Source organism: Dasypus novemcinctus, chromosome 9 (genome assembly GCF_030445035.2).
Source record: "Dasypus novemcinctus isolate mDasNov1 chromosome 9, mDasNov1.1.hap2, whole genome shotgun sequence".
NCBI classification, from domain to species: Eukaryota; Metazoa; Chordata; class Mammalia; order Cingulata; family Dasypodidae; genus Dasypus; species Dasypus novemcinctus.
The window spans coordinates 81,813,042-81,831,030 of record NC_080681.1 but is presented as its reverse complement, the minus strand read 5'-3'; the positions used below and the strand labels follow the sequence as shown (position 1 = coordinate 81,831,030).

Below are 17,989 nucleotides of genomic sequence, written 5' to 3'. Positions count from 1 at the left end.
TAACTGCAGGTACCTTTGGTTGGCACAGACTGAAAATTGGAAGTCTACTGGGGCAACTGCAGTCATCTTGGAACCACACTTCACAGATTGCTGCCCACACCTGCAACTCCATCCATGCCCCAGGTAGGGGAGAAAGGGGCATGAAACTTCATCAGTCTCTCTGGGCAACTAGAGTCAAGACCTGCACGACTTGGATTACTCCACAGAGCTGTGACTCTGTGCCTATCCCTGACAAAGGAGAAAGTTGGGAGAAGCTTCACTGGTCCCTGGTGCAATGAGGGCAGCTTATAGCACCAATTACAAGCTTGGCTCCCACTGCACAACCAGCAAGGGAGAAATAGCAGGAAGCACTAAACTAAAAACTGCACCCAAAATAAATACTCTAGTAGGCCAGATGCCAAGAAACCAACAAAAATTACAATCCACACCAAGAAAAAGGAAGATATGGCCCAGTTAAGGGAACAAGATAAGCCTCTAGATGACATAAAGGAGTTGAGACAACTAATCACAGATGTTCAAACAAATCTCCTTAAATGAGATGGTTAAAGAGATTAAGGATATTAAGACGACACTGGACGAGCACAAAGAAGAATTTGAAAGCATACATAGAAAAATAGCAGATGTTAGGGGAATGAAAGGTGCAATCAATGAAATTTTAAAAATAATAGATCATATAACAGCAGATTTGAGAAGGCAGAACAAAGGATTGGTGAGTTTGAAGAAATGGCCTCTGAAAGTGAACATACAAAGGAACAGATAAAGAATGGAAAAAATTGAACAAGGTCTCAGGGAACTACAGGACAGCGAAAGGCATGCAAACATACATGTCATGGGTGTTCCACAAGGAGAAGAGAAGGGAAAAGGGGCAGAAGGAATATTTGAAGAAATAATGGTAGAAAATTTCCCAACCCTATTGAAGGAATAGATATCCATGTCCAAGAAGCACAACATACTCCCATACAAAAAAAATCCAAATGGACCAACTCCGAGACACATAGTCATCAGAATGTCAAATGCCAAAGACAAAGAGAGAATTCTGAGAACAGCAAGAGAAAAGCAATGCAGAACATATAAGGGATACCCAATAAGATTAGGTATTGATTTCTCACCAGAAACCATGGAGGCAAGAAGACAGTGGTCTGATATATTTAAGATACTATGAGAGAAAAACTTCCAGCCAAGAATTTTATATTCAGCAAGACTGTCTTTCAAAAACGAGAGCAAGATTAGAATATTCACAGATATACAGAAACTGAGGAAATTTCTAAGCAAGAGACCAGATTTTCGGGAAATACCAAAGGGTGTGCTAGAGCCTGAAAAGAAAAGACAGGAGAGAGAGGCCTGGAAGAGAGTCTAGAAACGAAGACTATATCAAAAAAAGTAACTGAAAGTGTGAAAAGTGTGTTGAAGATAAAATATGACAGATAAAACTCAAGTAGCCAGGAATAAACTTAACCAACGATGTAAAGCACTTGTGTTCAGAAAACTGCAACTCAATGTTAAAAGAAATCAAAAAAGTCCTAAATAACTAGAACATTCCATGTTCATGGATTATTAGACTAAGTATATTAAGAAGTCAATTTTACTTAAATTGATATAGAGGTTCAATGCAATCCCAATAAAAATTCCCTCAGCATTAAAAAAAGAAAAATTGAAAACACGATCATCAAATTTATTTGGAAAGGTAAGGGGTTCTGAATAGCCAGAAACATCTTAAAAAGGAAATGTGAACCCTCATCTCCAGACTTTAAATCATATTACCTAGCTATAGTGGTAAAAACAGCATGGTACTGGCCTAAAGACAGACACAATAGACCAACGGAACCAAATTTATGATTCAGAAACAGACCCTCATATGTATGGTCAAGTAATTTTTGAGTAGCCTGTCAAGCCCACACAGCTCAGGCAGAACAATTCACTCAACAAATGGTGCTGAAATAATTGGATATGCATAGCTGAAAGAAGGAAAGAGAACCCCTATCTCACACCTTATCCAAAGGTTAACTCAAAATGGATCAAAAACCTAAAAATAAAAGGAAGAACCACAAAACTTCTAGAAGAAAGAGTAGGAAAATACCTTTAAGACCTGGTGGTAGATGGTAGATTCTTAAAGGAAATAAGAGGAGAACTGAGATCACCTACTGATGTTTAATGTATGTAGAAGTTTTAATGAGCTTTACAATAAGTGTGGAAATGTATAGGTGGATGGTAACACACAATGAGTAACAGCTAGTTTATAAATGGATGTGGCTGAAAATAGTAGTCTAGGTATGTAAATACCAGTTGACAGAATGTTAGAGAATAATAGGAACTAAATAGCAGAGTAAACCAAGAGGAGGATGAGAACTGTGGTTGATGGTACAGATGCAAGAGTGTCCTTTGTGAGCTGGAGCAAATGTACATCACTACTGCAGGGTGTTGGGAATGTGGAGAAGCTTGGGAAAAATACAGCTGGAGTGACCTATGGACTGTGGTTAGCAGTAATAATATAATATTCTTGCATCTATGTGAAAGATGTACTGTGTTGATACTGAGGCAGTATGGAAAATGTGAGTAAAATGTACACTATGGACATGGTAACAATCAGATGATATTATCTTATCTGTAGCAAATATCCCACCACAGTGTGGTGTGTTGATTGAGGGGCTGTTGTTTCGGAATTCTGTACATGTGCATGATTGTTTTTATAAGTTTACAACTTCTGTCAAAAAAATATATTTAAAAAATAATAATAGGGTGTGTTGGGGGAAAAACACCAAATGTAAGGACTATGATAAGCAGTAAGATTTTGACAATATTCTCTCATAATTTGAAACAAACATCTCACAACAATGCAAGGTGTTGGTGGAGGGTTGATGAATGGGACCCCTGTATGATGTTATGCATGTTTGCTTTGTAAGTTCACTTTTATTATACACTTATTGTTTATGTAATGTTCATGTATAAATGAAATAAAGATAATAATAGGGTTGGTTGGGGGAAAAATACTTTGGTTAGTAGTAATATTTTGACAATGCTTTTTAATCATTAGTTAACAAGGTTTAACAACAATGCAAATTATTGCTGGTAGGGTAGGTTATGAGAGCCCTGTATGATGTTATATATGTTTGTTTTGTAAGTTTACAACTATTATCATACACTTGTTTATGCATGTTTATGTATGAGTGATATACTTCAATAAATTAATTTTTAAAAATGAATAAAAATAAAAGGAAAAAAAAAAAAACAGGACCATAAAACTACTAGAAGAAAATGTAGAGAAACATCTTCAAGACCTTGTGGTAGGTGGTGGTTTCTTGCACCTTACACCCAAAGCACATGGAGCAAAAGAAAAAATAAAAAGGGATCTCCTCAAAATCAAACATCTTTGCACCTCACAGGACTTCGTCAAAAGGGTGAAAAGGCAGCCAACTCAAGGATATATCCTTGAGGTAGGACAGTGAAGGTATATTGCTGACCTTGTCAGCTGAAAGCAAACTGTTTCTGGTGGTCCTTACTAACAGCAATTGAGAAAAAAGTGTTTGCCAGATCAGATCAGTAGCTGCATAGCAGGCAGGAGATAGAGGCCTGGAAGAGAGCTGGGGGAGGGGAGATAAATATAAATAAATAAAATAAACGTTTTTTTAAAAATGGAAATTTGAAAAATGGCTATTAAAGATGAGATATACTGATTAGATGGGATAATGCAGATAAAACACTCAGCATGGAACCCAGCAGAAGAAAATGCTTAATAAATGTTAGTCATTATAATTACCATTTGAAGATTAATCTGTAAAGTGAAGGAATACCAACTTTGCAAAGTGGTAAAAGCTATAAAGTGTCTATGATTTCTCTCTACCTAGTTAGCCTGTCACAATTTTATGGATGCTGGAGGAAAAGAAGAGATTTTTGGATCAGCGATGAAGTATTTTAATAGTCATAGCAATAGTAATAGAGTATTAGCATTCCATTTCCCACTGGGTGACAAGAAGGGATCCAGTTAACACGTGCACATGCACTGGACTGCATTACAGGAGAGAAACCCTGAGCTACGGGAATATCAGTCTTTTATATTGGGCAGTAGGCATACCTATCCTTTGCTCTGAAGGGAGAATATAACTTTTTCTTTCAAGGCTGTAAGCAAACCTATCCTTTGCTCTGGAAGAAAACACTATCTAAGCTGGTTGCAATAAAATACCTTGAAAAGACAGTCTAGAACAATCAGTGCCTCTATTCTTGTGCAGAAACACAAGAGACACAGAGAATTGTCTTCCAACAATATCCACTCCTCACTTCTAACCATCTTTGCTGCTGCTGAATTTTCTCATGAATATACCACTCTGTCAGCCACTCTGATTAATCCAACCTACAGAGGCTGCAATTAATCCATACAGTTTGTCTCATGTGGCATTTAATTAAGGCTCCTATCAACAGAACTCCAAGCAGGATGAGGCCACTGTTCAGAATTTATTTCAACCATGCTCCTCAGAGTTCCATAACCAACCACAAGAAGACTCCCATAACCTATCAGGATGTACCTTCGAAAGCCAGGTGGCTTTCTCCTCAAATTTCTGTATTAGGCCTTTCTACTTAGCCCAAGGCATTAATATAGGAACAGGTTTGAACGCCAGAGCACAAAGTAATAGTCTAGGGCAATTTTATCACCCATAACAATCCTTGTGCGATAGTTGAGGCGGACACGAATGCCTTCCAGGACCAAGACGGTGTTGATCGTTTCAGCTAAAAAGACAGAAACTAAATTTCACACCATCTTTTCTAGTTGAACGACTTCTATAATAGGGATAACTGGCCACACGGAGTACATAAATAACAAATCAGTTATTCCTCCACAGAGCTACCCCAAGTAACTAAGGCCAGCCTCATTTTGGAGAGATCTCTGCAGTCCATCCGAGAGCTGTAAGAACTACTAGTGATGTTTCCGTGAAGGTGCAAGACTCTGCTTTCAGGAGGAAGGCAAGTTAATGTCTGGTTTCCACAAAAGAAGTGCAGTCTCAAGGGCAGAGATAGAGCATCTGGAAAGAAAAAGCTGTTTACAATTGTTGGGTCTTTCCAAGTGGGACCTACATCAGTCTGGTAAGCATTATCAACCTGTGTCCTAACATCGCTTCCTGGTTCCCAGTTTGAATAACTGAGTCCAGTCCCTGTTTTTGGAAGGGCTGAATGACGGCAGTCATTCCAACCTGCCCCATCTGTCCAGGCCAACAGCCAGATGGATGATCATCTGCCTTACAAAATCTCTGAGTGAAGGCTATGGGAATGGGGGTGAAGAAGACTTCTAGAGATGGTGACAGGTGTTTTGCAAAGAAGTTACAGTAGCTTGCGCCAACCCCTGCTGTTTCCAATAGACTTCTCAGTGAGGTTAAGGGAAATGACAAACTGTAGTCAGACTGCACAACTCTGTGATGAAAGTGAGAGGCACCAAGTGTATGCTTTGGATAGATTGTACAAGACATGGGACTGTACAACACAGTGAACCATATGGCAGAAGATGGACTGTAGTTAACCATACAAATATGAGAGTGCTCTCTCATGAACTATAACATACATACAGTACCAATACATGGTGTTAATAATAGGGGGTGTGTGGAAAAAATAAATTAAGTGTAAGCAATGGACCACAGTTAGTGGTAATAATCTGATGATGTTCTTTCATGATCTGTAGCAAATAGTACACAACAATGTAAGGTGGTGGTGGAGGGGTGATGTATGGGAATCATTATGCATAATTGTTTCGTAAGCTCACAACTTCTCTAATAAATATATATATATAGTTGTTTTTTATTGTGATCAGAGCTGTCTAACGAGGAATGGCATACACAGAAGTTAAATATAATATGCTTCCAACACTTTGGAAGGGCTGCACCGGGGTGTTTTCCTACAAGAGGAAGAGTTCAAGGGCAGTTCTGAAAGACAAAGAACATGAATGCCTTTGCCTCCCCAGGTGCCAGGAATATTGCTCTCCCTCCAAAGCCACAAAATCAATGTGTTCCATTTCAGTAGCTATAACTTCACCCTTTTCCCATCATCTCCTACTCACACTTAGACCTTTCATCTGGAAATGTCAGGTATAAGAGGGTCAAGGGCTAAAGAGACCCTTTATGACCCCCTCTGGCTCAGGTGGTCCACAGAAGGGGGAAATGGGCAAAGCAGTATATTCATCCAAGTGATCATCATCCTTATACTATGTCAATCCAAGAGATCCAAGTGGCTGAACCAGAATTAAGTTTTTTTATTGCTGTTTCTTTTTCTGTTCACTTTTATTTTCTTTTTTTGTGAGAATTAAGTTTGAATCCCCTATGCCACCTTTTTGTTGCGCTGCCACAGAGACAGTATTTCAACCAGGATAGTCTAGGGTTGCTGCTAGGGGCAAAAAAAAAAAAGAAACATCACATCCAGAAATGGTCAGTGTAAGGCACCACTGATAACTTTAAGAGGGAGGTTAGAGGTCCAATGTATTCTATCTGCCAGGAGGCAGCAGGGGCCATGTCCCATGCAATATGGCCTCTCTCACCATGACACAAAGAGGTCAGCTTTTGGTGGAGTCACAAATCTGACAAGCAGTAGAACTCTGCATAGAAACACAGAATCCTGTACTTTGTACCCAGTTTATTATGACTGATGTGTTTATCACATCCTGTATGATGATGGACCCAGGCAACAATAGTGGCTCTGGGCCATGCAGGCTCAGTCAAAAGAAGCTTGATGTCAGTGTCCATCAGAGAAGGGACCCTTAGTGTGGACATCTACTTGACTGATAAAACAGTTTGATCAGCAATTTTTGTTTCCAAACTTAGCAGCTAAGAAGACAGCTGTCTTTAATCTGTCAGTCTATAGCTTTCCAAGTGACAGACCAAACAGCTAGGTCATTGGTGAAAGGTCAAAGGGTCAGTAGAAAAATAACAAGTTTCAACAAGGTATGCCCTGGTCAGAGCTATAAGAACAGTCTTGAGTTCTGCCCACTGAACAAAACAGAGCAATCACATCTGTTATCAGCCTGCAGAGTTGGTGCAGAGATTGAACAGCCCCAGCAGCTAAGTAGACACCATGAGGTTGCAGCTTAGTTGAAAAATCAGTGAACAGGTCCAAGCTTAGGGGAACCTCTGTGAATCAAGGACCCCATTGAGCCAGCGGCTCTGTTTCAGATAGTGAAATAGGAAATAAAGCTTCCTCCAAAGCAGAGCCTGAGCCATTAAATATTATGCACCCCATCACCTCATCTCTCAGGCGAATTGATCAAAGTGCTAACAATTCACCTGCTTTCTGCCCACAGAGGTTGTAAATTTGCCTACTTACCCACTTGATGTAGGTACCTGAATATCTGTACTTGTTATCTGAAAGGAGACAGAATTTTCTGCCCAGCCAGGATGAATTTTACTAGTTGTTACACGGGGGAGAACTTGAGCCTGACTACCAGACTGATGAGGTAGCAAAGGAGAATTAAGCAACAACCAGAGCAATGTTCAGGTATCTTTTTTTGAACCTGCTTTCTGGTACTCCAGGTACTCTGTCTGCAACCTCTTCCCCACTCTTCCTCATTAACAGGCAATAAAGTGAAGAACCACTTAATTTGATCAACATGCTCACTATTGATTCCTATGGACTTTCCTCAAATTCTATTGGTCAGCCCATGAGGCCTTCATTCTTCCTCTTCCAGAAAGACAAGTGTCTGTCAGCATCCCATACTTGTTGCCAAAACTTTTAAGAATGTAAAAGATCTAAGATTTTACCCTAATTGCAAACTAACAAGTTAATCAACCAGTTTCATGGATGCTGGGTCAGCCATAAAGGACTTTATGACTCATAGCAAAATTAGTAGTCACAGCATCAGCATTTTCTTATACTGGTTCTCTGACCCCATTTCCCATAGGGCAACATAAAGTAGGCCAGGTAACACCTGCACCTGCACAGTAGTGCATTACAGGTGAGGAACCCAGAGTCTAGAGAACCCAAATCTTCTACAATGGACAGTATACACAAACCAGCCCTTTCACTCCACTATTTCTATCTTCCAAGGATGCCTGATATACAAAAGTCCTTGAAAAGATAATGTGGAACAAAGGCATTCCGTTTCCTCTGCTCACAAGACTAAAGAAATCATGAAGAATTGTATCCCAAAACAGGATCAAGATAAAGTTTAGATTGAAAGGGCCTAGCACAACATCTACCACATCAAAAACTAGAAGCTATTATTGAAAAAATAAAATGCTCTAATAATGGTTGAAGTGATGAATGCACAAATATATCTCAATAAAACTGCTTTAAAAAAGAAATAATTATGCCAGAATAGCCAGAAATAGCAGCTACGTACAGCAGGGGAAACAGGGATAGATTGGGAGGTGAAGAATTTTCTTGTTGTTTGTCTGCTTTTGGTTATTATTATTATTATTATTATTAATATAATGAAAATGCACCAATAATGAAGTGATGAATGCACAAATATATCTCAATAAAACTGCTTAATAAATAAATAATTGTGCAAGAAAAACTAGAAGCTATTGTTATTGTTCCTCCCCCATTAAACTTAAAATAAGGATGCCCAATTTGTTTCTACCTCACTTTAACTAGAAGCCAAAGGATACACAAAACTTTTCCATTGGGGGAAAAGGGTGGGAAGCAACAAAGGCACAGGAGAAAAAGCATCCCTCTCACTAACACTCTCCTATTATAGCTCAATCATTAAAGAATCCAAGGAACCACAGTGAAGTGCAGAGAAAAAGCAGGTGACTAAAACATAATTGTAAAGCCACTAACCCAAAAAATTTTCCCCTTCCTTTACAACTAGACATCTCATTCTTTCTATTTCAATTAATCCTCTATAAGTATAAATAAGTATAAACTAAGGTTCAACTATTCTGTTAATTTGGCCAGATTGCTTCTTGAAATTATCTCAATGAAATTCACCCCTAACATTTAAAGTCAGTGACTAGTGATTTTACATGGGGAACAATTTTGATTTGAAATTAAAGTTTTTGCTTTTTTAAAAAATAGTTTGAGTGAAGTAACTGACACACAGCAATTTAGTAACTACTCAATAAATATTACAAAGTTCTTGGTCTCAAGCCCTATATTTAACACATTACCTTACTGAGACCTCTACCAAAGCTAACCCAGAAGGGAGGTGTTTTGTACTTCTCTATAAACAGCTCACTTTGAAGTTATAAGGCCTAGTTTATAAAATGGTTAAATTTTTATCTTCTGAATGACAAATTTTATTATTCAAAATCATGTCAATAATTGGGAGCTGCTTAAAAAAAATTAAAATTTACCATTTTACTCTATTTGTACCATAACAGTCTATATTAGCAATATTCCTTCAATATATATTCAGTAAGACCCTCTTACTAGGTATGATAGGAATAGATGGTTAAGACACAGGCAGCTGTTCCTTCCAAGAGCTGACAGTTGGGGAAAGAAACATAAACTGATCACTGACTATCTAATATAAGACTTGAAAGAAGAGAAACACATATAAGATAGATAAGAAGAAATGTTTAACCCAAGCTGGGCATAGAATATGGATGTTATAAGCAAAAGTAGGAGGTGGGTTTTGAAATATGAACAGAAATTTTCCAAAGGGACACACAAAAAGTAAGTGTTCAAAGACACAGTCACAAAACAGCATATTCTATTGTAAGCATCAAGTATATACTGAAATATTCAATTTTCCTAAGTCATAGAAATGGAACAGTACTTATCACAAAATCAAAGAAATACAAGAATGGATGAAATTTTAAAAGTAATTGAGATCAGTTGTGCTCAAGTGTGGTCCCTCAATCAGCAATAAGAGCATAACATGGGAACCTGATAGAAATGCAAATTTGTAGGTCCCACCCCAGATCCACTGAATCAGAAAATCTGGGGTGGAATACAGCAAATTGTTTTAATAAGCCTTACTGGTTATACCAATGCATGCTAAAGTTTGACAGCTAATGATTTAGTTCAGTACTATTGCTGTTTTAGGCCAGATAATTCTTCATTATGAGGGGATGCCCTATACATTCTAGGATGTTTAGCAGCAAGCCTAGCTTCCACTCACAAAATGCCAATAGTGAGAGCCCCTCCCAAGTTGTGACAGCCAAAAATGTTAACGAAAGCCCAGAAAGGAGAAGTGATTTGCTCAGAGAAGCACAGTCAATTAATTTTTTTAAATATATATACATATATAGAGAGAGAGAGTTTTAGTCTGCCTAGGTGCAATGTTCTAACAACTGCCCCTCACAGTAGTGTAACCATATGCTATCTGGGAGGCATTTAAATGTTTTAGCACTCTGCAGTTGAGTGCAAGCTAGAAAGAAAAGTACTATTTTCAAGAGAGGGGTGAAAGCAAACCTATTCTTAAAGGTCCAGATAAACATTTTAGGCTCCTGGGCCATTAAGTCCCTCTGTCTTAGCTACTCACCTGCCAGTGTAGCAAGAAACAGCCATAGACAATATGTAAATGAATGGATGTGGCTGTGTTCCAATTAATGTTTATTTACTAAAATGCATAACCCCCAGGCTATGGTTTGCTGACCTGGATCTACAGGATCCATAGGTCTTCTTGTAAAACCAGTCCTGCAAATATCAAGCATCAACCCAACCATGCTCAAGAAATCTATAGACTCTGATCATTACATAGCTGGTGACCACCTGTAAACTTAGAGCTTGGCAGACTAGAGTGGTAGACTAGGAAACCACTGGTTCTCTCATTTCACTTATTCTGTCATTTATCTATTCTTCCTTCCTTCCATCCATCCTTCTTTCTTTCCTCCTTTTCTTCCTCCCTTCCTCCCTATCTCCATTACAGTATATCTACTATATACCAGGCATATACCAGGCACTGTTATTTTTTTTTTTTTAAGGAGGTGCTGGGGCCAGGGGTTGAACCCATGAGTTCATACATAGGGAAGCAGGTGCTCAACCACCGAGCTACATCCGCTCCCCTGTTAATGATATATATTCTCATTTGGAGAAACTTCTGAATGGCAGGTCTTATTTCTCTCAAGAACTCCAAGCTATGGATAAAATCTTTTGTTTCAAACCAACCCATGACCTTGGACAACTCAATTTCTTTTTCTGAGTTCTCAATTTCCACAAAAAGAAAATGAGAAAACAAAAAAATAATAGAAGAAAAAAGAAAAAGAAAAAAAAAAGATGAGAAGCTTGAAATACATGTTCTCGGAAGTCCCCTAGAGAGAACATATACCCTAAAATAATCAAAAATGAAAAGAGCAGCAAAAAATTCACTGAAGTGCTCACTTCAGCAGCACATATACTAAAATTGGAACGATACAGAGAAGATTAGCATGACCCCTGAGCAAGGATGACACTCAAATTCGTGAAGCATTCCATATTTTTTTGACTGAAAGCTATTGTCTCAATATCTGTACATCAGTTTCAGTAAATATAGTATGAATATGTAAAAAGATTATTGCTGTGGAAGGGAAAAGGTTTTATATTGGATATGTGGAAGTACTGTATATTGTATATATGAATTACTGTGATCTAAAACTCTTGTGAAGATAAGCTTAATAATTAGAAAAAAGAAAAAGATAGGACGTAGACACTGAGGAAACAATGGAAGTAGCTGCCTTGCCAATTTGCATACAGGGCAACACTTACTGCAGTGATGGAAGGCAAAACATCAAAAACAAAACTTTTGCATTTTTTAATTTTTTGATATCCCAATTTATTTTTACCATAATTTTTCCAAATTAATATGTATTCTATATCTAACCTTTAAACTCATCGCTATATTCCATTTTACTATTAATGGAACCTGGCAATATACTGGGCTTCACTTTTCAGGAAGTTTTGGATCACAGAGAGGTTCAACAATGGCAGGGGAGGAATACTGGTGTGGGATGTTATTGACAGGGGACACATGGTTGGCAGGGAGTTCTCCAGGGCATATATCCAGGGTACATAAAAATGCTTGGATATTTTCATAGTGCATAGAATTAAAAACAACAACTGAGGGAGTGCTGAGTTCCTAGCCAGGGGAGCTCTATCACAGGCCCTAAAGGAAGAGCAACAATCCCCCAAGTGCAACGGCAAAGACCAAAAAAGAACGAATTTCCAACAATGAGCCCTTGATACTAATGACTATGCTTGTGAGCCTGTGCACCTGAAATAAGAACAAGGCCTAGAGCTGCAGGGTGCCTAAGAGTTACCTTCTGAGAGCCTCCATGTTGCTCAAATGTGGCCAGTCTTGAAGCCAAACTCAGCATGTAAATGCGCTGCCTTCCCCCCAGCATGGGACATGACTCCTGGGGATGAGCCTCCCTGGTGCCAAGGGATTACTACCAAGTACCAGCTGATGATGTAACTAGAAAATGACCTTGAATAAAAGGGTCAACTCGGACCAGCAGAATATCTCAGTCTACATATAATACCAGGAGTTAAAAATGCTTTTTGACCTGAATCAAGGGGGAAATGGAAAGGACAAATGAGTTTATATGGCTATGAGTCTCCAAAAAGAGCCAGGAGGTTATCAGAGGTGTGCCCTTATGCACACCTCAGCAGAGTCCCAGAGACAGATAAAGTAGATACAACCCCAGGTATTGGTTCTTCTGAGGGCTACAGAGACCCACAGGTTCTATGGTCATGGCAGATGGAGTTTAGTGCCATGTCAGTTGGCCCTTCTTCGGAGTTTGTGTTTCTGTGTGATGGAGCTGGACTCAGATGTGATTTTTTTTCACAAGCCTCTCCTGTTACTTTTACCAGAACTGTAGTTGGTGCTGGGTTTTAATATATACCCAGGGGATCTGAATCTCTGGACTGACCATATGATAGCCAGGCCCTGAGCCCCAACAGACTTCAGCTCCTACACTCTGGTTTATTGGACTTACCCCAGCCAGCTAACATGGAGTTGAAGAAGGTGAACCACCACACCATGGAGCCAAGAGTGCATACAACTCAAAGCAGGAGGATTGCATCCAGCATCCATGTGGAATCTAAGCTCCCTCTTGATATAGATGTGGAGTGGACACAACCATTCCAAGGTCCACAGGATGGAGGAATAGAATACGGATTAGAGTTTACTTACTGATATTCTATTCATGAACTATTGTGATTATTAATCGAAGAAAATGTGGCCTTGGTGTGGAGAAAGTGGCCATGGTGGCTGCTGGGTGTGGGGAATGGGAGGAAGAAATGAGATATGGAGGCGTTTTCAGGACTTGGAGTTGTCCTGGGTGATGCTGCAGAGACAGTTACTGGCCATTGTATGTCCTCTCATGGCCCACTGGGTGGAATGTGGGAGAGTGTGGGCTATGATATGGACCATTGACCATAAGGTGCAGCGGTGATCAGAGATGTATTCACCAAATGCAATGAATGTCTCATGATGATGGACGAGATTGTTGTTATGGGGGGAGGAGTGGGGTGAGGGGGGTGGGGGTATATGGGGACCTCTTATTTTGTTAATGTAATATTAAAAAAAAAAGACAAAAAAATAAATAAATAAAAATAAAAAAGAAAGAAAAAAAATTCACTGAATATTTTCTATACCAGGTACCTACCTGTTCTATCCACTTTAAATGTGTTAACTCATTTTTCATATGGGAAAACTAATGCACAGTTGTGATTTGTAAGTTTGAGGTGATTTGTCAAAGAACATACAATTAGAGCGTGGCAGAGCTGTGGTTTAAATCCATGCTATTACCTACTATACACTATACTTTATTCTTCATGCCAAACCTTATTTTCGCAATTACTTAGAATCCAAACACTAAAACAACATGATTTATCCCTTTAAAAAAATAAAGAAGATAGAGGGAAAAAAGGACTGATTAGAAGGCTACTGGGAAGTGGATCTGGCTCAACAGATAGAGCATCCACCTACCACATGGGAGGTCCAGGGTTCAAACCCAGGGCCTGCTGACCCCTGTGATGAGCTGGCCCACGCGTGGTGCTGATGCGTGCAAGGAGTGCTGTGCCACGTGGGGGTGTCCCCTGCGTACGGGAGCCCCACGCACAAGGAATGTGCCCCATAAGGAGAGCCGCCCAGCACAAAAAAGTGCAGCCTGCCCAGGACTGGCACTGCACACACGGAGAGCTGACACAGCAAGATGACACAACAGAAAGAGACACAGATTCCCAGTGCTGCTGAGAAGAATATAAATGGACACAGAAGAACACACAGAGAATAGACACAGAGAGCAGACAACTGGTGGAGTGGGGGGGGGGGGGGGCGGGAAGGAGGGGAGAGAAATAAATCTTAAAAAAATAAAATAAATAGGACAGTTTAAAAAATAATAATAACAAAAAAAGGCTACACAGCCATATAACTCAATCTCCATCCAAAGTAATCTCCCAGGAATGAAATAAGATGTTCCAAAGACACTTAGTTTGGTCCCTAATACACAGCATCACAAAGGATAACTATCCATTTGGATCAATACCATTTCTACTCCCACAGTTGGCGTCCTCTTTTTTACAAGACGCCTCCTTGTGTCAAACTAAAAAAGAAAGAAGAGGGATTCATGAATTCATTTAGAAAGAGAAAATGTTATGAAGGGGTAGAAGTGCTCAATAGTGACTTACCAACAGTATCATGGAAGAAAGTCCATGCTTCAAAGAAGAGCTCATACACAAATGAAAACTTAGAAGTCCCATGGTGACAGACCAATATATGAAAATAAATGTTATCAGTTTAGGCAGCAGAAGAATTACTATTTGGAAAGATCAGGAGTGAAAATAAAAGATATATTTTTATCATAGAGGAAATAAAATTAAAAGTAACATCAAAATCAATGTCAAATTAGAGAAGTAAAGGGACTCTAATCTATGACCACTGTAAATAGGTTTAGCAAGGCAAATAAGGTTTGTTTCTGAGGAAAACTGAAACTACTACTACTATTGAGAGTTTTTTCCTTCACTTGAATAGGGTTATGATCTTTGTCTCTTTATTCTTAGCAACAGAGAAACATAAATAGAAAAAATGCATAAGACCAACATGTAAGTTAATCTAAACGGGTCACACTGTTCTTTTTTTCCCCAAAGAAAGAGCATATGTTTAAAAAAAAAGAAATTAGCATGATGCTAATTCAAGTTTAGAGGGGAGTGGGACTCATTTTTTTGCTTTTCTAGACCCAACCTAAGAGGTATTATATTACTAAAATTATTTGCTAGGAAGTACAATTACGGTTGAATAACTATTTTCACCCCTGGAAACAAATCAAATAGGGTCTCAAAAGTTTGTGATCAAATGATTTTTGCTCCACACCTCAACCTAAAAAAATAAAAAATAAATAAGTTAAAGAATTATACAGGGAAGCAGACTTGGCTCAACAGATAGAGCGTCTGCCTACCACATGGGAGGTCCAGGGTTCAAACCCTGGGCCTCCTTGACTTGTGCTGATGCGTGCAAGGAGTGCTGTGCCACACAGGGGTGTCCCCCGTGTAGGGTAGCCCCATGAGCAAGGAGTGCGCCCCATAAGGAGAGCTGTCCAGTGCAAAAGAAGTTCAGCCTGCCAGGAGTGGTGCCGCACACATGGAGAGCTGACGCAGCAAGATGATGCAACAAAGAGAGACACAGATTCCCGGTGCCACTGACAAGAATAGAAATGGACACAGAATAACACACAGCAAATGAACACAGAGAATGGACAACTGGAGCGGGGGGGAAAGGGGGGGAAGGGGAGAGAAATAAATAAAAATATATCTTAAAAAAAAGAATTATACTAATAAAATAAGAAGGGGGGGGAACCATGATTCATCAATGCCTGCCTGTTTTTTTAAACCCAGGAAATTCCTTTACACCCCCTCCTAGCTCTGGCCAACCAGAACTGTAAATGTACTACTCTATTCACTCCTTTACTAGTAATATTCATGCTAACACTATTTACATTTAAAGCTGATTTGGGGCAGGATGCCATCATTCTCTCAACTCAAAGTTTTGGAAGAAGTTTTTATTTGGAGGAAAAATTCTTTTAAGAACGATTTGGAATATACTTGCTTTGTAATAAGTTTACCCACTTACAACTCCTAAACCTGAGTTATAATCTTTCATTCATTACATAGCATCTCTCCAATGATTTCAACAAAATTCTTTATTGAGTTGAAATAGTTACAGAATGTAAAATCATTTTCAAAAGCTTTTACCTATCTAGGTAGTTGTATTTGTCAGAACTATCCCACAATAACAAAAATTAAAACCTAATCATATTCTTAAACTATGTTCCTTTCCACAAAGGCAGCACTAAGCTCTCAAAACAATCATTAATTCCTATGATCATAGAAAGGAGATAAAATATAATTTTACTAAGTTCACATTTGAATAGGGAATTGATTTGTCCAGTTATAGAAGATATAGGAATCATCCAAGTATCTGTATCCCAAGTCTTGAGCTGCAATCTTTAAAATAAATGATCCAATTTCTTATAACAGGATAAATGTTCACTTTTAAATTTAATCTTATAAAATTTTACATAATATGAAAAACCAGAAGAAGAGTTAACTTAAAAACTAAGACCAGGAAGTGGATAGGGTTCAACCAATAGAGCATCCAGCTACCATATAGGAAGTCCAGGATTCAAATTCTGGGCCTCCTGGCCCATGCGGTGAGCTGGCCCACACACAGTGCTGCCATGCACAAGGAGTGCCATGCCACACAGGAGTGTCCCCTGCATAGGGAGCCCCACGCACAAGGAGTGCGCTCCGCAAGGAGAGCCGCCCCACATGAAAAAAGCGCAGCCCACCCAGGAGTGGCACCACACACACACACAGAGCTGACACAGCAAGATGATGCAACAAAAAGAGACACAGATTCCCGGTGCCACCGAGAATGCAAGTGGACACAGAATGACACACAGCAAATGGACACAAGCAGACAACCGGGGGGAGTGGGGCAATAAATAAAATAAATCTTTAAAAAAAAAAAAAACACTAAGATCATGACAGCAGACTGATGCTGGCATCATCATTTATAACAGGAATACAAGATTAGAAATACATAAAAGGCTAATGTGTTTAGCATGTGTATAGTGTCTAAATAATTTTTTATTCTACCAATATGTTCTCTTACCCATTTAACAATATGAAATTAACTCTCACCATTTGGCAAACAATTGTTCGTTGCAGATTTCATTTTTTTTTTTTTTCCATTTGGCAAGCAATTGTTCATAGCATTGTCATTGGTCTGAAGTAAGAGAAAAACTTGGGGGCGGACTTGGCCCAGCCGTTAGGGTGTCCATCTACCACATGGGAGGTCCGCAGTTCAAACCCCGGGCCTCCTTGACCTGTGGTGGAGCTTGCCCATTGCAGTGCTGATGCATGCAAGGACTGCCGTGCCACACAGGGGTGTCCCCCGCGTAGGGGAGCCCCACACACAAGGAGTGCGCCCCATAAGGAGAGCTGCCCAGCGCGAAAGAAAGTGCAGCCTGCCCAGTAATGGCGCCGCACACATGGAGAACTGACGCAGCAAGACGACACATCTTGACGCAACTAAAAGAGACACAGATTCCCATGCCGCTGACAACAACAGAAGCGGACAAAGAAGAACACACAGCAAATGGACACAGAACAGACAACTTGGGGGTGGGGGGAGAAATAAAAATAAATTTTAAAAAAAGAGAAAAACTTATCAGAATGTATTAATGTGATGAAAATAATCATTTTGCTTTCCAAACCAAAATCCCTAGTGCTTGTCTGAAAATCAAACTTTGCCTCTGACTACATGAGCCCTAAATTTTCTTTAGCCAATACAAGATTAACAGTAACAATAAAAATTGTCACAAATAATAAGAGAGCAAGCACCTATAAGTTATGAAAGTAAGTAAAAAGTTTGGTGAAATTGAAACTTTCATGAGATAAACAAGCTACACTTTTTTTGTTATCTAAAGCCATTCCCTACAAAATACAACAATTTTTTAGCAGGATAAAACTACACCTAGAAATATAATGTCTTATAGTCACACAACTATATTCCATATTTGTTTTTTGTTTTTTTTTAATGAATTGGGCAATGAAACAAAAAGATGAAACATTTAGGCAGACAGAAATCCTC

General features: G+C 39.2%; 1 protein-coding gene and 1 non-coding gene across 5 annotated transcripts in view; one reads left to right on the top strand and one right to left on the bottom strand.

The window, feature by feature from the left end:
- FAF1 (Fas associated factor 1) overlaps positions 1 to 17,989 on the bottom strand; it is a 573,725-nt gene that overhangs the window by 553,984 nt on the left and 1,752 nt on the right. The window lies entirely within an intron of this gene.
- LOC111760007 (U6 spliceosomal RNA) lies at positions 11,231 to 11,337 on the top strand. The gene has a single exon (XR_002793815.1). It is a non-coding gene; the product is annotated as a U6 spliceosomal RNA (small nuclear RNA).